The sequence below is a fragment of the Clupea harengus genome, chromosome 5 (assembly GCF_900700415.2).
Source record: "Clupea harengus chromosome 5, Ch_v2.0.2, whole genome shotgun sequence".
Classification (NCBI taxonomy): Eukaryota; Metazoa; Chordata; class Actinopteri; order Clupeiformes; family Clupeidae; genus Clupea; species Clupea harengus.
Window position 1 is genome coordinate 1,028,666 of NC_045156.1, and position 19,916 is coordinate 1,048,581.

At 45.7% G+C, this 19,916-nt stretch overlaps 1 protein-coding gene across 14 annotated transcripts in view; it reads right to left on the reverse strand.

Annotated features, from left to right (window-relative positions):
• The window catches only part of foxp1b (forkhead box P1b), a 165,723-nt gene that overhangs the window by 132,260 nt on the left and 13,547 nt on the right, over positions 1–19,916 (reverse strand). For 12 of the 14 annotated variants that reach the window (XM_031567228.2, XM_031567227.2, XM_031567225.2 and 9 more), the window contains exon 2: positions 14,040–14,155. The exons of the other annotated variants lie outside the window; for them this stretch is intronic. The gene's annotated coding sequence lies outside the window, so the exon portion shown is untranslated. The remainder of the gene's footprint in view (positions 1–14,039; positions 14,156–19,916) is intronic. 14 annotated transcript variants of the gene reach the window in all.

Consider the following 19,916-nt stretch of genomic DNA (forward strand, 5'->3'; position numbering starts at 1 on the left):
CACCCTCTTTCGCTGGCACACTTGTTTTTGCGCTACTCTCCTGAGCCCGGGCCGAATTATATTAAGAGAGTTTCAGCACGGCGGCGGGCGTATCGCAGAGAACAGCTGGCACTGAAAAGAGATCTGCTGCTGCTCTCTCCCCGAGCTCCGGGACTCCACACCGGATCTGCCTTTCCCTACCCCATTTGTCCTTGAAGTAAGAGGGAGGAGACGTGGGCTGGGGCGGTGGGGCGGTGGGGCGGGCAGTGAAACCGCCCAGGTAATAAGAAGAAAGCAGCAACTACATTTAGCTGATTACTCCCAACGTCCAGATGCAGATGATGTCTTTAAAGTATGAAATTCACCGAAAACAATTAACACCAGGATGGCATCAGCCAACCGGCTTCTCCAGAGGCTTCCTGGCTATCTTCATGGCTGATAAACTAAGGGTCAGAGGCAATACTGAGCAGACATGTGCCTGTCACTGCACCTGAATGAAGAAGCCTAAAAAATTACGAACTATAAAACTTCATCACTGAGTCCCACTGGGCATTGGGACTCATTAACTCCCCCAGATATCATGTTAGATGGTGATTGAGATAACACCAGATTTGGAATGATTTCCTTGAGTTGCACAGCTTAATATATTTTACTGGATTTCAGTCTTCCTAACTGCTCCAGCAAACATACGTGGGCCCCGCGAGTGTGGAAACCTAAAACCAATGCAGTCTGAGTCATAACGTGCCGTGATACAAACATCTTTGTTTGAACCGTCTGAGAGATGCCTTGGGTTTAGGGAAGTAGGCATTTCTTACAGTCAAAAATAAATGATTACTTAACATCCCACAATTTCACTTCTGCCTTTGATTACATGAAAAAAACCTTAATTTCATCCATCTGTTGATGTAGACAAGAATCTCTAAGGAAGTAGCATGCTAAATTAAATGAGCAAAGGTTAAATGAGAAGCCAATCAGGCACAACTACAGCTATTCTAATGCCAACACATGATTGTTTATCAGCCTATAAAAAACAGACACACACTGTCACTCACAAATCACGACTTCCTGTGAGATGGTATTGCACTGTTTCAAAGTGTTGCTCAATAAACAGCAATCATTCGCAATACTAATCTCTACTGAATGATTTGCTACAGTATGATTAAGCAACATAACAACGGTGTGGCCAATATATATGGACATTATATGTAAATACTGGCACTTTGTAAGTAAAGTCCAATTACTGGAAAACAAATACATAATTAGCATATATTGTGTATATATAAGGGATATCAGTGAATCAGCAAACCTTATCTGCCATTTTTATTAACATACCTCTTCACATACATAGAGGCAATCCATCAATCCACTCCGAAATATTCACAAAACTACAAAGCCGTGACAAGAATAGGAACAAATCTATGTCAAGAGAACTTCTAAACAAGGATGCCATGTGACACCAGCTGTTGTTGTGTACGACTCCCCAAACTGCACACCTCCTCAATGACCGAGCAGGGTTGATGGATTAATGAAGACAGGTCTCCAGAAGATAAACAAAGACAGCACTGATCTCCGATCAGTCCACATCACCAAAACTTCCAAAACAATGCCAAAACAAGCCCTCCAAGCAGTTGTGACTTAACAACAGAGGTGGCAGACAACAAAATTACATTTTTATTAAAAGTCGGCATTTAAGATTTGTTTTTCCAATATGACAACCATCAGATAGCGTGGTATACTCTTATCTCTTTTTAATACATCGCGGCTCAGGGTTGTCAGTTTGAGACGTCCTCGATTAAAAAAAGGGTAAATATGTCTGCTTACCTCAAACACAAGTATTGTTGACACTTAGATATAATTTTCGGCGGGGGGATCCTAATGAAAACACTGTGGGGGTAATATAGGGCTTTTAATGAGAATCCTTCACTGCTACCAGACCTGGGTGCGATAGCCGTAATGCATGGCTCCTCTTTTTAATAAAATAATTGTTGCAGTTATTAAAGATGAATCTCATCAAGAGGCGAGATGACAAAATAATTCATTACCAAAACCTGGGCTTTAAATAGCTGCAAATTAAATTTCTCCACAAAATATGCTTCTAGATAAATGGGATCGTTATTTCATATAAATATTGGATTTACTCTGTCCTTGAAAGGGAAAGAAAAGGGATATGTCCATTAAAAGTTTTAAGGGAGCAGTAGTTTATCAATCGAATGAGCATTTTCTGCTTAAGCATGGCAACATACATGGTCATTTGGGACAAATTATCAAAAGCAAATTACAGCAAAAATCCTCACCCTACTTCCTTTTTCCTATTCAAAGGCAGCAAACAATTCATAATACCTTCTCTGCTGGTGTATGAGAATCTTAAATGGTGTATGGGCATCCTAAATGCCGTTTGTGCCACTGGCCTTGAAGCTCTGAGGTTGTGTGTGTGTGTGGTGAGTCAGAGGATGGCAAGCGTTGAAAACATGGAACATCTCCAGAAGAATACCAAATAAGATCACAGCTTAGTAGCCCTTTCTGTCCTCCTTGCATTCTTTTTCCAACAAATGAATTATTGAATTCTGTATCCAACTAACCTCAATACATTCTACATAAGCTTCATTTCCATGTATTCATGTGTGGTGCGCTTTTAACCAACTATGGCCCTGAGCCATATAAATGTAGTAACCCTTGTAAGAAGTCACTGATATTAATGATCACAGCATTAACAAAGCTCAAATCAGTAAGTGTGAACTGGTATCAAATTACAAAAGGCACAATAACTGTTAGGTCTACACACTACAATTAATCAGTGACTGCTACCTGCAACAAATGCAGAGACTATATTAAGAGCCGTGAAATGCTCAGTACAAATCCCAGGTGAAGCTTAAGTGTCAAAGTGCAGAATGCTTTATGTGTATTTTGGTTCCATCTTATAGATTTCACACCTAACCCCACCCATACCTTGCTCTAGGATGTATACATATTCAGCAGAGCGCACTTTGACTGACAGCATGGAAACTTCCCAGCATGCCTTTTAACCTGCTGGTACCCTCCCCCGCTCTATCTCTCCTCAGCAGGATGCGGAGGAAATGGTTTATTAAGATCGCAGAGAAGTAAAGAGCGCCCGTGACTTACTGGCTGCATTACTGTCTAAACGGCAAAGTTATTTAGACCAATAAAACTCTAATATATTGTTTGAGTGGAATTACACTCAAGTTATCTCCCCCTTAATAACATCATGGGAACCCCAGATGCTGTTTGGATCGATAAAGCCCATTACAAGTACAGGCCTCAACAAATGCTCACGCCGGCCCCTGACGCAGTGAAATAATGCTGCCTGGCAGGGGAGGGGGGGGGGGGGGCACAGAGGCCTCCGCTATTAAATAATATGCTCCTTCACGTCTAATCATAAACAACCGGCTAGGGTGGAGAAGGTGGCGGGGAGCTTCAGTGTGTTTAATATCCAGCGCATTGAGATTGGGCAGGCCCTGATGGGGGACTGCTGGAGCGGGGGGGTGTTGGGGTTAGAGTGTTGTGGCTTCGCCGGGATGATGTCAGGCTTGACCCGTGGCTGGAGCGCTAGCCTTCGTCTCTGTCTGAGGGCTTCCTGTCGGGAAAAGGGAGCAGCCCTACAACGTTTCTGGTCTCCACCCCAGTGCTCTTTCCCTGACCGCAACTCTCCATTTCTTTCTCTCAGTCACTCTCCCTCCCTCTCTCTCTGTCACTCACTCACTCTCTCAGTCGGTTACTCTCACGGTCTTGCTACCTATAATGATTCACCCTTCTTTGTTCTCTTTCTGTCCCATGCTGCTCCCTGCATCTAAAAAATAAATTAAAAAAATCAACCAAATTGAGAAAACAAGAACAAAAAAGAAATGTGGCATACATGGTCAACAGATGGAGTCAGGCCAAAACCCGTCCAATTTCTTTTCATAAACAAAAGTGACAGACATCGTCTAAATACCGCCAAAGAACCTCCAATAACAAGCCATATTTCATGGTTTATTCCTCAGCTGCCAGGGATAGATATACACCATTATTCACCTTACAGAAGCACTTACTTCTGCGGGTGTCCACCAGGTGCTGCACTAAATCACCAAGCACAGGCATGTGCCCATCAAGTAAGAGGGCGGGACACCAATCCTCCCACAGACCATGTGTGGGAGACAATTGTACATGCCCGCACACACACACACACACACACACACACACACACACACACACACACACACACACACACACACACACACACACACACACACACACACACACACAGTGTAGCCACACACATGCATGCACAGACACACATGGTACCCACACACACACACACACACACACACACACACACACACACTGTACCAACCCAAAATAGATGCATGTAGCCTTTGCTATTAGTCATACTGAATTCCAGAGTGCGCTGAAGATACCAATGAAATGCAGCCACAGAAAAGAAGTACTATTTTAAGAAAAGCAAACATTAAGCAATGTTGGTGTCTGATACCAAGCAAAGGAGCCTGTTGGTGGTACCAGCTGTTCGTGTGCATGCTAGCAAGCAGTTTAGTGTTTTCTTTTTCACTCTTTTTCTTTAAAACTCGTAGACATGCTGCATTAGCATATTGAATCAGTTTGTTTCTTCTGGTCAAGGGAGGATGTGGTGAAGAAGAACATAGTCGCTTTAAATATGTCTGTACACACCTCGTGTGCCAAGCCTCTGCTCAGGAGAGTGTGTGTGTGTGTGTGTGTGTGTGTGTGTGTAGACCCGAGGAGTGTTGCAGAAAGTGACACCACATCTTAAACCACAGGAAAGACTGTTTTGATCTTACCTATATCAGCAGGCTTTGTGATTGAGTAAAAAAAAAACTGCGAACACAGAAAGTGTTAAAAAGAAAGAAAGTCCCCTCACAAGGTTTTGCTTTGCAGCCAGATTCAGAGCGAAGATATGTTTACACAAACAGAAAAAAAAACTATTTAAAAAGCATCTTCAGTTTCACCTCCTGTGCACAAACCACCTCTAACATTTCACCTCCTCGGTTATTAAAATAAGTCATACGGGTAGTTTCTTTTTGAAAACGTGAAGTTAACCCTGTCTTATTGGTGTGGCAAGCTTGAAAGGCAACCACTTAACACATTCTTATTTCTAACGGGTTCACTGACAGATAAACCCGATACACTGCAGACAAACACAGACTCCCACCAAAACAATTTGGCTTTGTCTGTGGTGCCGAAAAGCACTGTAGTGGCCTCAAGTGGCCTTAACAGGATCCAGGCCTTAACAGGGGGAACATTTGGAGGTGAATCACACCACCACCAGAAAGAAAGAAAAAAGATCATCCCCGACAATATGATATTACAGAGACGATAAATAAACTGATTCTAAAAAAAGAAGCAGCGAGAGAGAGAGAGAGAGAGGGAGAGATAGCATGAGGGAGAGGGTGTAAGTGAGAGAGATATATTGAGATTGAGTGAGGAAGAGAGAGAGAAAGAAAGAATATCTGACGCCAGCTCACAGAGAGAGAGGGGGAGAGAGAGAGCACATAAATAAAATGTGGCACATCTTTTACCTTCTTCAATTATCCAGCTTTTGACACGCAAGCCGAGCACATCGCAATTAACATCGGAGAAGATAATGGGGTCTTTACGCGCAGATCAGTCCCACACATATTTATTATCTGCCTTATAGTGGTCTGTCGGGCCACACTCTCCGTTTCCATAACAAAGACGATGACTCCATATCCCGGGCGAACCTCCTCTCCCGAATGCAAACAAAAACAGCAATAAACATCCTCATGCACAACAACAACAACAACAAACATCCCTGGACAAGGACGCCTTCAGTTCTAGCCTCATCCGAGCTATTCCCACTGCTTTGACCACACAAAGCAAATTGACACATCTTTCACCAACTTCACAAAACGGTGTTGTAGCTTCCAAAGGGGCCATCCTGTGCCTCTGAGGATTTGACTTATAACCAAATATATCAATCTGATGACACAACACCAAATCGATCACTATCAAAATATAAAAAGCAAGTCAATCTAGGTTATCAATCTCATTAATTACATTTACAATTAGCAAGTAACATTTCTTACTTCAAAGAATAGCAATTTTACAATCAAGTGCAGCCTATCAACAAAATCCATCTAATGTGGAGTACTACAAGACCGTTAACCTTCTGCAAGAGCTGTATTTTCTCTGGGTATGTAGGAGCCAAGTCTGTAAACCCAACCAGGTGGAAAGCCCAAGGCTCTCGGCGCTTGGCAACTGTGTTTGTGCATGTGTTTGTTTGCTTGCTTGCTTGCTTGTTTGTTTGTCTGCACTGATTCCTCTATGTCCATCCTTTTTTTTTGGAAAGTTCAGAGGTATCTCCACCCCCTTTCCATGTCCCCTTGAGGAAGACACCAGGAGTGGAGTAGCTAGACAGGGGAGGGAGCGAGTCAGATGGATGGGTACCTTGTTATCCACACTGTGTCCTCAGGGGCCTACACTGGTCCTGTTGGAATCCTCGACAACACAGCCGTAATGGCAACTTCTCTTCTTCTCTTCTTTCTCAACATAGCAGTTCTCCTCATGTACACGCCACCAATGAGTCTTTGCGGTGGTCTCTCACACACACACACGTGTCGGAGGGGATTTTTTTTCCCCACTCCATCAGTCACCATGCTAAATACCGTCAATTTGAATCTTAAAGATCATAAAAATCCCTGAGGTTTTAAGTGGGTTTGTGACATACCTGGGGAAGTCGCTCACAGGCTGGTTCAGAACTGAGGTAGGTTTGCGATACAGGTGAACATGTGTCATAAATTTGCACTCGTGCATGTCCTGTGCGCAACCACACATCCAAAACTCACATGCTTAGTTAATCATCTACAGCTCTTTGGAGAGGAGCAACATCCAATGACAACACTGCTTCTTGAAGCTGTGTGACCACTGGTATCGTGGCAACTTTGAAGTGCAGTGCACTAAAATGTATGTGTTCAAGCCAAACCCCGTAGACAATTATGGCAGACCACACACACACACACACACACACACACACACACACACACACACACACCTAATTTCCCCTGAATCTGCCTCAACAGAAGAGACGCAGTCAGCACACATTTTGATCAGAGCGAAAAGGCCGCCTCTCGAGTTAAGTTCCACATTTGCAGTGGGAGCAAAGCGGTCAGCACAATACTTGAACCGTTTAGACAAGTGATCCATGAACGCAAAGCTGATCCAGTGTCTCCCAGCATTTTTCAGCCTCATTAAGGCTATTAACCTTATATACTCGCCAGGAGATTTTAATGTCATCTAACAAGAGCTGCTTCGCTCATTTGCTCAGAATATTTTTTTTTCCTCTTTTTTTTTTTTTTTTTACCCTTCCTTCAAAAAAATAAAAACTTCCTCTGATGTATCAGATACACAGAACCTCAGTGGCAGCCATACTTGCTCATGCCTAACTCTTCAGCTGAACTCCTTTGGCATGAAAAAGAAAAACAGTCATGCTCTAGCAATGGGAAAAGGATTTCACTGTGAAAAGAGACAGTGAGAGACAAAGACAGAGAGAGAGAGAGAGACAGAGAGACAAAGAGAGAGGGACAGGGAGCAATAGCTTCATAAGAAGAATTATGTTGCTGTGTGTTCATTCACACTGATTCACACAGATTCACAAAAGAAAGATTCACACTGAAAAACACGTGCCGGTTTGAGCTTTTTAGAGAGATGAACATATACATGCCAGACATACGCAATGGTGAGCCAAGGAATGTATGTGTGAAGTCAAGCACAGTGATATAGATGAAGAGGTAGCAGTACAGCGCTAAGGGGTCATTCTTATTACTGAAGAACATCAGAGACAGTATCCTACAGGGAGTGACTGAGGCGCTGAATAGCTGTTGTATGCATTTACATGATATCTGGTAGATGTTTTTTGCATATGTTCTGTGATGTGATGGGTGGACATGGATTTAACATTTCTAACTACGGCAATAAAGTAGGTTCAACATGTTCTTCTTTTGCATCACACGCTACAACATACATAGATATAAAATGTGTGAGGGTGTAGAACGCCTTCCTACAGAATCACACCCATCACGGGGCTTTCGTGAAGGCAACCTGAGGAGCAGGGAAAGGTAATTATACTGGAAGAACAACACCTGGGAGACTGGCAGAATTCAAGGTCTGTGGCACCTTCCTCTCCCTTCGCCTTCTCACTAAAGAGAGAATTCACACCCTCTGCCTCTCTCTTTCAGTCACTCTTGCTTTCACCACCCCTCCCTTCTCTCCCTCTCTCCCTCCCTCCCACACACACTTTGCTGGGCCTTCTACTCCCCTTCCCAGTGACCTGTGCTGACCTTGAGTTTAACTCCTGAGACAGAGACAGGAAGGTGTGCAGAGTGAGTGTTGGGGGATGGGAGGTGTGTGGGGGGAGGGGGGGGTGTCATTGTGGATCCTGGACCTGTTACACAATGTGGCCGGCTGGCCATGGTCCTCTGCAAGCACCGACTGCTTGCACACACTTTATAACATCAAACCTGGGGCGGAGGTGGAGGGTGCAGGGGGATATGTTTGAAATAGAGGTTGTCGTGGGACGGGGGGGGGGGGGGGGGAGCGCGGATGGGTACAGAAAGAACGAGAGAGAGAGAGAGAGAGGGAGAGAGAGAGGGAGGGAGGTTCACATCCTCCATGAAACCGCATCCTGAGCGTGCATCACCGCGTCGCACTGTAAATAAATACTCTCTCCTCGCAGCGCTTCCGTCAACTGTCACTGCCTCGCCTCCAATCACCTTCAAGTCCAAACAGGAAAACATAGAGGGGAGGGAGGTAAGGGGAAGAGAGAGGGGTGGGGGGGGGCAGATTGGAGATATGAGGTTTAATTTGCTTCTCGCTGCAGTTTTTTTTCTATCCCCCTTTGTCCACCTCCGTGGCGGCGTTTCCTTATTCTCCTGCCAGGCTGACTGCGAAGGGAGCGAGGCCTCCATCCCACACCCACCCCCTGCTCCTTCCTGTCACCCGACAGCAGCACCACGCCGGCCAGGACTCCCGCTCGACGATAATGCCAGGAAGTCACCATTAGGTACGTCCGCGGTTGCGAAATGACACCAGACACGGACTGCGGCTCCCCTAACAAGACTGAATAAAGAGAGTGAATTGAAGTGAGCGAACGAGTGAGTGCGTGCGTGCGAGCGAGCGAGCGAGAGAGAGAGCGCTACCTGCTAATCCCCTCTGCAACTATCAGAGGAGATGCTGCAGATCATCAGAGCTGAACAGCAGAGCATGACAGAGCAACAAGTGAAACACGGCAACCTGGCAGTCCCCAAATTGGGCTGATTGTTAAGACTTCAGAGAGCAGTGCATTTGTGATCTCTTCATCAGAGCAGGTATCTGGTGCTCTAAAGCACCTCGAGGGAAAATAATACCCAAGTCTGGGCCTACATAAGACAAAGCAACCAAGCCGCAGAATAAAATACCACCACCACCGTGTAGTCATTGGCATGTCAGGATACTAAAAGCTCAAGAACAGAAGTTGTTTTTTGTTTCTACCTAGTCAGTTGCTATATCTCGATCAAGGGCCAAACTGTCTCTTTAAAGGTCATCTTATCTACAGTTTAACACACAAATGAATAAGAAGGTGATCTTAACAAGCACTACCTATTTTGTAACAATACCAGTCATTTATAAGGAGTAGTATTTCCAAGAACCCTTGCTTCGTAGACAAGAACCAAGTCAAAATGTCCCCAAAATGATTAGTGATAAATTATATGGCACAATCACATGCTTATCCTACAGAGACTCATAAAATCCACTCCAGCGACTGCCACTGTCCCCTTCAGCGGTGTAGCTCAGGCGTGCAGTTCCTGAAGCACTTCTCCTATTGTTTTATTACACTTCAATGAGTGGCGCTGATAATTACACACAGATGCTGACTTCTGCTTCTCAGTGGTCTGCCTGGACAAACATAAAAAAAAGAATAATAATTTGGTCTGATCAAGCAAAAAAAAACTGTGCTGTGGGCTGACTACTGACACGTATGTGTGTGTGTGTGTGTGTGTGTGTGTGTGTGTATGTGTGCACGGGCGAGTGAGTGCATGACTGACAGTGTGTGTGTGTGTGTGTGTGTGTGTGTGTGTGTGTGTGTGTGTGTGAGTAAGGAGAGAAAGGGTTAGAGGTGGAGCAGAGGACATTTACACACAGAGGAAAAAACGACTAATTGCTTGACAGTTATTCTTGAAGAAAGAAAAGTGAAGTTATTTGGAAGAGTGGCGCTCAATTGTTCTCGCTCTCCTCGGCACAGCCTGTGAGATGCGTACCTCATTTGATTCACACAGCACAGACAGAAAATCAAAAGCACAAGCTCTCCGACGTAGATCGGTCAGAGATGATTTCGTACACTCGTCTTAAAGGAAACAATCCACCGCGTTGAGCAAAAACATCAGTCAAAGTTACAGCACTGCACATAACTAAATAATCCAACCCCTTTAAACAGCATCAGATATTGGCCTGATGTCAAATGGAGTGAGGGGCTCTCAAGAGTGTAACATGAAGGACGTGGTGGGTATTTTTTTTCTGTGGAGTAGAAAGGTGGGGTTCAGTGCGGTTGTGTAGCAACAGCAGCAGCAGGAGTAGCAGTAGCAGTAGCAGTAGCAGTAGCAGCAGAAACAGAGGTTGTTGAGGCAGTGGTAAATCGCTAAGAATCCGTATGCTAAACATCTGCTGAAGAGGCCCTAAGCTCCCACTCACCCAAATGCAGGGCTGCAAGCACGCACAGAGTATGCAGCTCCCGTCCAGCACCTCAGGAGGACATGAGGCTGCGTGGAGCAAAGACTTTTTAAAGGCCAATCTCACACTGCCCATGCCTTCAGCACTGTGTGTGTGTGTGTGTGTGTGTATGTGTGTGTGTGTGTGTGTGAGAGAGAGAGAGTGAGCGAGGCAGAAAGGCAGAGAGAACATGAGAGAGAAGAGAGGATATGTGAGCGCGGGGCAAGGGGGTCTTACAGTCTTAAGGACCCTTGGCTGTTGTTAAATGTTATGGCGCCTCCAGTTCAAAGGCACAAATAAGCAGCACAAATAAGGCTCTCACACACACACACACACACACACACACACACACACACACACACACACACACACACACACACACACACACACACACACACACACACACACACACACACACACGCCACCCTGTTCCTCAAGCACATTGCTGCACTTTATCTGCACAGCTGACTAATGACGGATAATTGAACAATTACAGCAATTTGCTTTGTCTATCAGTCAGCATCTAATTTGCCATGAGAATTTAACTCGACCGACGTGCATCCTCCCTCCTTAGGCACAAGCCCGTTCGCACCACGAACGCAAACATATGCATCCAAAGGACATGATAATTGAAAGGGACTAAGGCGAAGTTCAACTTGTTAGGGGGAGGATTGTTTGTGGATGAGGGAAGGTCTAACATTCTTCATTAGCGGGCAGGGTTGCAGACTGAGGGCGGGCGCCCTCTCCGAGCGACGGGGAGGAAATGGAAGGCTTTGCTTTTATTGTTGCTTCAAATTAACCCCCAGCTCGGCGGGAGCACGGCCATGCTGACCTCTCCCTTTAGCGAAATACATCTCCTGCTTTCCTCTGTCAACAATGCTGCATAATGATGGCAGAGGGCACTTAATTGGGGGGAGGGGTGACAAACACACACAAACGGGGCGCACGCACACACACACACACACACACACACACACACACACACACACACACACACCTGCAGGGAGTGATGAAACTAAAGGCGACCTCACACAGAAGACCCCTGTCAAAATTGGACAGGCACTCACAGCCATCTCAGTTTCCCGAGAGCGAAAACAAGTACAGTGGTGGACGAGGTTTAGACATCTTGAATATCGTACAATCGTAAATCATTATGACTGCTGGAATCAGACCTGAGACGTCTAGACGGTTGCCTCTGTTCCACTTACAGTAATGACTTAGTATTCTTGTCTCCTTTTGGGGGCCTGCGTGAGAATACCAAAAAAGAGGAGCATGGAGAATTCTTTTTTTTATCCGATCCAGCTCCCCTCAAAAGACGCGTCTCTGTTTCCTTTACACGCTTTGTGGACACCGATATGTCCCGTTCCTCTGCCCAGACGCTGCGTGTCTGACGGGGACTCGCCCAGTAGGGCACTGGGGAGGGGCTCACTGTGACCCTGTGGCCTCGTAACCCAGAAGCGCGAGGGTGTTGTGGGCCAGCTCCAGGGGAGGAGGCTGGGAGGACACTTGACCTGGAAATCCTGCCTCTTCATCCCACCCATGCAAACAGAAAAGACAGGGAAGGGGGGGAAAGTAGCTTGGAGACACATAGAGAATCTGCTGGTCCTCCCTCTGCAGTGAGCTTCAAGGGATTAGGAGTTCTTCTGCCTCCACGCCCCCGAAACCACACTCTCTCTAATGCAGCCGCACCGCACCGCACCCCACCCCACCCCACCCCACCCCCGCCCTCCAACCCAACCCTTCCCCTTAACTTTTCTGTGTATGAAAAATGATTATGAAGATGCACAGACATTAAATGTCTTACCCGAGGCACAAAAAGGAAGCCCGTGGCATAACCAGCAGGCAAATGCACAATCAGCAGTTGAGTTGGCGCGGGGGGAGAAAACACACACTAATGCTGCTTTTTATGGCACAGATCAATGACTCAAGCCGTTGCCCACAGAGCCCACAAATGGGGCGTTAAGTGCAGTGGCACAGAGAGCAACGTGCCCCCTGTTCAGCAGCCTGCTTCCGCTATGGCTATTCTCTCCCTCTCTTTATCCCTCTCTTTATCCCTCTCTTTATCTTTATCTCTCTCTCTCTCTCCCTTCATTCATTCCCTCCGTCCTCCACTTCACATTTCTATCAAAACAGGCTGAAGAGCCCCCACAATGCACTGCCACAAAATAACAACTGTCACCTTCAGCAGAATTCATTAAACCAATGTTAATGTTGTCTTGTCCTAATGTAATTTTAATAATTGAAATTTAATTCTGCGACAATATTTAGGAGGGAGGGGGAGAGAGATTTTTAATTGACGTCTGTAGTAATTAATTGCCGGCGAGTGCAAGGCTTTTTTACGCGGGGAAGTAAAAAAAAAAAAAAAAAAAAAAAAAACGAAACCTGACACCGAGATTGGGAAGAGTGGGGCGAGTGCAAGAGGTGCCTGCTGGGACGGTTTCATCATCACGGCTGCCCCTCCTGCCGACGTGTCGGGGTCCGGAGGAGGGAGGGGGGTGGTGGTGGTGGGGCGTGATAGACTCCTCTTCGCAGTCGGAGATTTAATTGCACACAGATTCCATTACCTCTGCACAAATGTCACGTTAGTTTCTGATCAGGGCCGAGGCAGGGGCTGCCAGCGTGGCTGGCACGGTGCCAAGCTCGGGTGCAGAAAATGCTCAGCCAATCGCGACAAGCTTGGCCGACAGCACACGAGGAGGGGGTGGGTGGCGGCGGTGGCGGTGGAGGTGGCAGCTTGCTGAATGACAATGATGTAGAAATGACATGCAAAGCAGCCGAATGTGCTGTTAACTGCGAGAGACCCGAGCTAGTGATAGGTTCTGAAACAGCCAATGAGGTCAAAGTGACCTGCAGCAGCTACTCAACCATAATGTGAAACACACATTTTATAGACACTGGCAAATGGTAAACATCGTGAACACACTCTGAACAGCTACCGTAGTCGGGTTTAAAAACATTACATACAGTGTAGAGCAACTGAAAATGTCTGCATCTTGCTGTTAATGAGAGTAGCTGGAAGCCTTTGTTTTTTTCATAAGTGTATCGTGTCATAACATAAACGATTTTCGTATATAAACATATTTCAATGATAAACTGCATAACCATACATAAACATTTCTTTGCACACAATTCTTCAGTCAAATAGAAATGAGTATCAATTACGGGGGGAAAAAATTACCTTTGGACTCTCATTTAATAAAAAAATGAAACCCCTACAAGACAAAGTTTTAGATTACATTTACACAACGACCTTTAAAGTGTTATTCATTCATTATCGTTTCTTTTCTGAGATTGAATTCCTTTAATTTTTCAGACACTTTTAAACTGCCTACCTTAAATCACTTGCTCTGGTGAGACTGGCACTCCATTCTGCCAGTGAGAATTCAGCTCAGCTTCACTGAGGGCCAGACCATCAGGCGAGTGACAGGAGGAGGGAGCTCTATCGTCACTACAGAACAACAACACAAAGAGAGGGATCAGTGAATTTCATACATACAGGAATTGATATAACACCAACAGGTGGGGGAAATACCTATGGAGTACACAACCCACGTAAACAGGAATAGTAATCTGAAAGGAAAAAAACTAAACGTGATTTCAACCACCATCACCACAGTCTGGATGGTGACGCATTCATTCCAGTGGTTATCTGGTCTAAAAACAGAGATTGTGATATTTACAATCGGCTCCTAGAATCTGTTAACAATCAGTAGTAATGATGGTGGAAATGTGTCAGCCAAAATAAGAAAGGTCATGCTCCTGGACTCGTACATACTGTAAATACACTCAATCAGAAAGTGACTCAGAGCGACGCACGCCTTGCTCCAAATTTGACTGTACGTTGGCCCAAGCGGTGGCCAAATTTCAGACCGTATGTTTGCCTCACCGCGACAAATCTGTCTTTATGTCCACAACACAGTGTCTCAGTCTGCAAACAGATGCATAGAACGTTTGGTGAGGATCGTTGAAAATGGGTTTGGGACACACTGATTTCCAGGACTGGGAATCATCTACAAAGAATTTTTTTTTTCACTGGAAAATTTCTGAAACTATTGGCATGGACAAGCAACTCGTACACCAACACACTGAGGAGCAATGACACATTTCGCTCTGAAGCTAAATAATAGTCAGTGGCCTATTGGCCTACGTGTAGGATAACACGTGGCAATCATTATACAGTGTGAAGCCTTAAGATGTGGCTGTGAATTAGTGAGTGTTTCCCCGATTCTGACATCGGTCTACAGACTGTGGTGTAATGTGTGTGTAAAGAGTGAGGTCGCAAGTTACAGAGTATGAAACCGCCTCTCGCCAGGCCACCATCCAATTGATTGAGTCAGTGTGTGCGTGTGTGTGTGTGTGTGTGTGTGTGTGTGTGCTGGGTGCATGCGTGTGCGTGTAGCAGTGCATCTCCCAGTGACCAGATATAAATATAACTGTGCTGCAGCACCAAAGGCCCAAAACCAGACACAACAAACCACAGACCCGACGACGACCAGGCTCGTCATGATTCATGCGTGTGTGGAATTTGACCGACACCCACCCCCCCGTTAAAAACTGGGGGCCGTTTCCACAAACCCGTCCGCATTCTTCACTTCGGCATCAACCTCGTCCCAGCCCAGCCCCTCCCCCGAGATAAGACCCCCTTCTGATTAGCCGCCTGCGTGCCTGTCATTACTCAAAAAATATGTTGATCCCTGCGGAGCGTTCACTCGGTCGCCTTCACATTCGCAGCCATGACGCCAGGCCTGCACGGCTCTCCACAGACAGAGGCTCAGAACTGGGGAAAAATAGATTCGTCTTAGAAAGCAAATGTTGCTTTGGAGACTGAAACACTGACAGCTGACGAGGTCGCGAGTACATTTGTCAACAGCAAGACCCTTTCGGACATTTTAACAGCCGCCTCCGTGCCTGTGCACTTCCACTGGGGTGCTGCAGCTTTGATAGGACAGCCAGGCCCTGCCTTGCAGTTTGGGGGGGACTGTGGAGCCTTTTAGCATACCAGCTGCTCAACACGACACCCTTCAACTTCTCCGAACATGTGGTTTTAATCTGGGCTTTTCACACAAATTGCAATCCTTGTCAGTTTCAAAAGAAACCAGTTACCAGCCACTTTAAAGCAGTTTGTTAATTGCCACTTGTTTGTGTGTCAAGTTTCCAGCCCCTCTGGAGCAAAAAAGAAAGAAACACTTGGATTTTTCACAGTGCTCTAGTGTTGGAAGTGGCACGAAGTCGAACACTCGTTTCTTTTTGTCTTTTTTGCAGCATTGAGCTCAAAACAAAAATGTCAGCAGGGTGGGGGTTTTCCCCTGCAAACAGTAACACAGAGTAAAGTGAATAATAAAAAGCCAGAAAAAAAAAGAGCAGTTTCGTTCCTAATCAACAGGCTCCTTTTCAGCCCTTTCTTTCTCTCACACACACACACACACACACACACACACACACACACACGACAGTCACAAAGATGATATCACAACTCGACAGTATAAATGAACTTGCCTCTCCCGACTGGGCGGGTGCTTTGAGCCAGGCCCTGGCACTTCCTTGAGTGGAAACGGCTACGGCGTCAGATCAATGGCCTTGACCCGTTTTTAGTCGCTCCACTCCCCGCACCTCATCTAAAGCAGTGTCTGCCCGACGGGACACTCGGGCTGACCCGAGCGGGTCGGCACAATTATAAGAGAGTGGTCTTTCAGCGTGGATGCTCACTTGACCCGGCAGCACAAGGCGAAAGAGGGAAGGAGAGGAAGAAGAAGAAGAAGAAGAAGAAGAGAAAAAAAATGCACCATGATTTAAACCCCTCCCCAAGACGTGCTGACAAGGTTACAGGGTCAACGCAGACATTAACGGGTCAGTGTGTGGCCCACTTGGGAACAATTACTCCCGGTCACAGCTAAGTGGACACTTGATTGAACACGACGGAGGCAGGACACACATCCCACAGATAACAATCCCCAGAGCCATTTAGGATAAAAAGCCCTTGTGATACGGCCTTTATGGGCAAAATTCATCTTCCTTTTTCCCTTTTAAAAGAATGTGCGAGTGTGATCGAGAGCTATTCCCGGGCTTGGATGTGACTAGGCATTAACATTTTCCTGTGCAACCGATCAGAGGCACTCAAGAAGCACACAAGAGCAGCCACAAGGTGAGATGGGAAAGGCAAACAACAGAAGGGGGAGACTTTAGGTTTGAACCTTTGTGCACTGCGGCTTCTTTTTTCGTAAACAACTCGTCATACCAAACCAAATTAATTGCAGTGGAAAAAAAGAACAAAAAGACAAAGATTCGTTGCGATCAAGGTTAAAATGGAATGGGCTAGCAAACTCTCGAAGGCCAAATATTTACCATAGCAATGACTATAAAGCATGGCATCAACTTTTAAAACCTACATGCCTCGAAGTATTAGGCATTAAAAAAAATGGTTGCAATGTGGTATGTGATGCATACCACACTGCAACCATGACCCGTGCTTTGTGAAAACAATTCGCTTTGCGGATGTCACAGCATGGGAATCATAACCAACTCAGAATGTGACTTTTCAAAGTGAGTCAGCAAGTCTGCGACTGAAACAGGTCAGTGATTCTGTCTGGCACGGACGGCGCACAAGGACTTTGAGAGTGACTTCTGATTCACGTTCTAATGTTCTTTCTGATTAAATTCAATTAGGTGGCGTCGTTTCATTGTGTGAAATGTTTAACACTAATGACCTTTTACCCACTGACACCATTGGGCTACACTGTGTGCCGTGTTGCTCATTTAATAGGGCAAGGCCTGAGCACCACCTATTAAGAAATCCTTACATTAAAAAAAGCATGATTTCCTGGAAAGATCTCTGTGCTTTTTTTTTTGTCCATGTGGGTGTGTTGCTTACCAATTTGCAAGCGCATTTTTGACCATTTGCATAAGCTGCGTGTTTGTAATGCATTTCGCTGTGCATTGTTTACTTCTTACCCTCCCGCAGAAAATCATTCCCACATTGGCCTTCCTCTGCTGCCTGCCCTAGTAGCAGCTGTGGGCTGTTAAGAGGCAGCAGCCGCCACAGTTCACTTCACCGGGAGAAATCGAGATGGCTAAAGAGAGAGACACAAAGCAAGAGAGAGCGAGAGAGAGTGAGAGAGAGAGAGAAAGAGAAAGAGAGAGAGAGAAAGAGAGAGAGAGAGAGAGAAAGAAAGAGAGAGAGAGAGAGAGAGAGAGAGATGCACAGCTGCAGCAAATGAAGATGGTGTAAAAGTATGGCAGATGGAAAAAGAGACGGTGAGAGAGAGAGAGAGAAAGAGAAAGAGAGAGAGAGAAGGAGTGCAGAAAAAACAAGTGCAGGACGGCACTTCAACACTGTCTTCCTCACACACACAAAACAAAACACAACAAAATTCTAAAAATAGGTTCTCCTCTTTTCTTTCAAGAGGAGCGAACACAGAAATATCACTTGTGCCAGAGCCCTGCTCAACAACCCAACCACTACAAAAACCTGTGAAGAGTGCATCAGCCTAAGCAAGCCGAGCACTTCCTTCTCCTCACTCTCTGGGAGAGGCAGAGGCAGAGGCATCCAGGAAGCGCCGTGTTAGCGCAGAGGAAGCGCACTGCGGCGGTGGATGTCTCCGTTTTTTACCTCTCCCGCGTCTTTCCTCATTAGCCGGGCTCCCTTCCAATTCATTTAGGGACCCCATGAGAAACACGTTTCCCCCAGAATCTACAGGAATGACACAACATTACCGCCATTTGCATATGCAAAACGCGGCAAGCAACAGGCTTTGCTGCTCAATTGACCTATTGCTTGTTGTGGTAGCGGAGTTATTCCCGGGGATGGTTTTGTAACCAAGTGGGCGTCATGTGAATACCATCTGGGTACCACTTATTTAAAGCTGGCACAAGTCCCGTGGCAGGCAGCCTGGCAATGAGGAGGAAAGGAATAAATTGCATCATTTACTTAACATCCATTTGCCGTTGTGACCGTTAAAAACCCATGACTAAATAATTTGGTTATTTCGGCTGCCAGTTACCGCTGTCAGCCAAATTGCACGGTATACGCGACCAAAAAAACAGCGAAGCTGTCAAAGGCCTGATAAAGCAGGAGCCAACATGTTTGCCATATTATGCCCACCATTGAGAGTCACTTCATGTCCATCTCACGTCCATTCACACAAAGCACTCCTCACCATTTAACACCATGCAATCCTGGTGAAAGAAGGAGTGTATGGCAATTGTACCAACACGTGCACTTCTCATTTGAGGTGCCACTGGGGAGTGCTGGGGCACGCTGACTGTGGCCCGGGCTAGGGAGCAGGCGTGCCGCTACATCAAAGACCACCTGAAACACTCACCAGGTGCTGCCCGCGCAGCAGGGCACTTCACGGAGTCTGGGTGTGCTTTGTACCCTCGCGATGAGATCACCAGCCATGTTAAACAGCATAACCCCATCACTCACCCTCATTTGCTGCTTAGCTTTGTGTTGCATGGGGGGGTCAGCTGCCTCTCTCGCTCTCGCTCTCTCTCTCTCTCTCTCTCGCTCTTTCAAATAGCTGAAACCTTCCAGAAGAAACTGCATGTATTCATTGATATACGATATCCATTCCACATGATTACCTGAATGCTTTCTAAACCATTCCAACATCCAAACATTTAGTCACTGAGAGAGTAGCCAACTTGCTACTGTGACAACCCGCACTATTCTGTTTCACTTGACGCCCAATGCCAGCTTAGGGCCCATGAGCTCTACACAACAAGACAGACAAAGGATGCACCAGACCCACTTGTGACAGGGGGAAGAGAGATGGCCTAGGTGAATTGTCCAAGTAACACATTGAGATATGCACTTGTGTGTCATTTTCATTCAGACATTTATCTTGCATCATCTTGTCATTACTATAGCCACATCTACACTAAGCGGTATGCTTTTAATCAAGACAATTCTTCAACCACCAGAATCCAAACTGTAAAGAAAATAAGCTTTCAGAATATGTGACTGCCTCCCCTTTCTTACATTGAATGAAGAAAATAGATCCAGTCATTCCTTTGAGTCTCTTTAGTTTAGACAAACGCACTGAGCTTTCTTAATACATGCCATCAGGCTGCATGCAGGCTATAAACACATACATTTGTCATATTCTGTATACTATGCATTGACAAATGTTAGTTATTATTAAGTTCAGTTAGGTGGAGTGGTAGTCATGTGTAAAATGTTTTCTATGATGATTTAAATCATATTTAGAGCA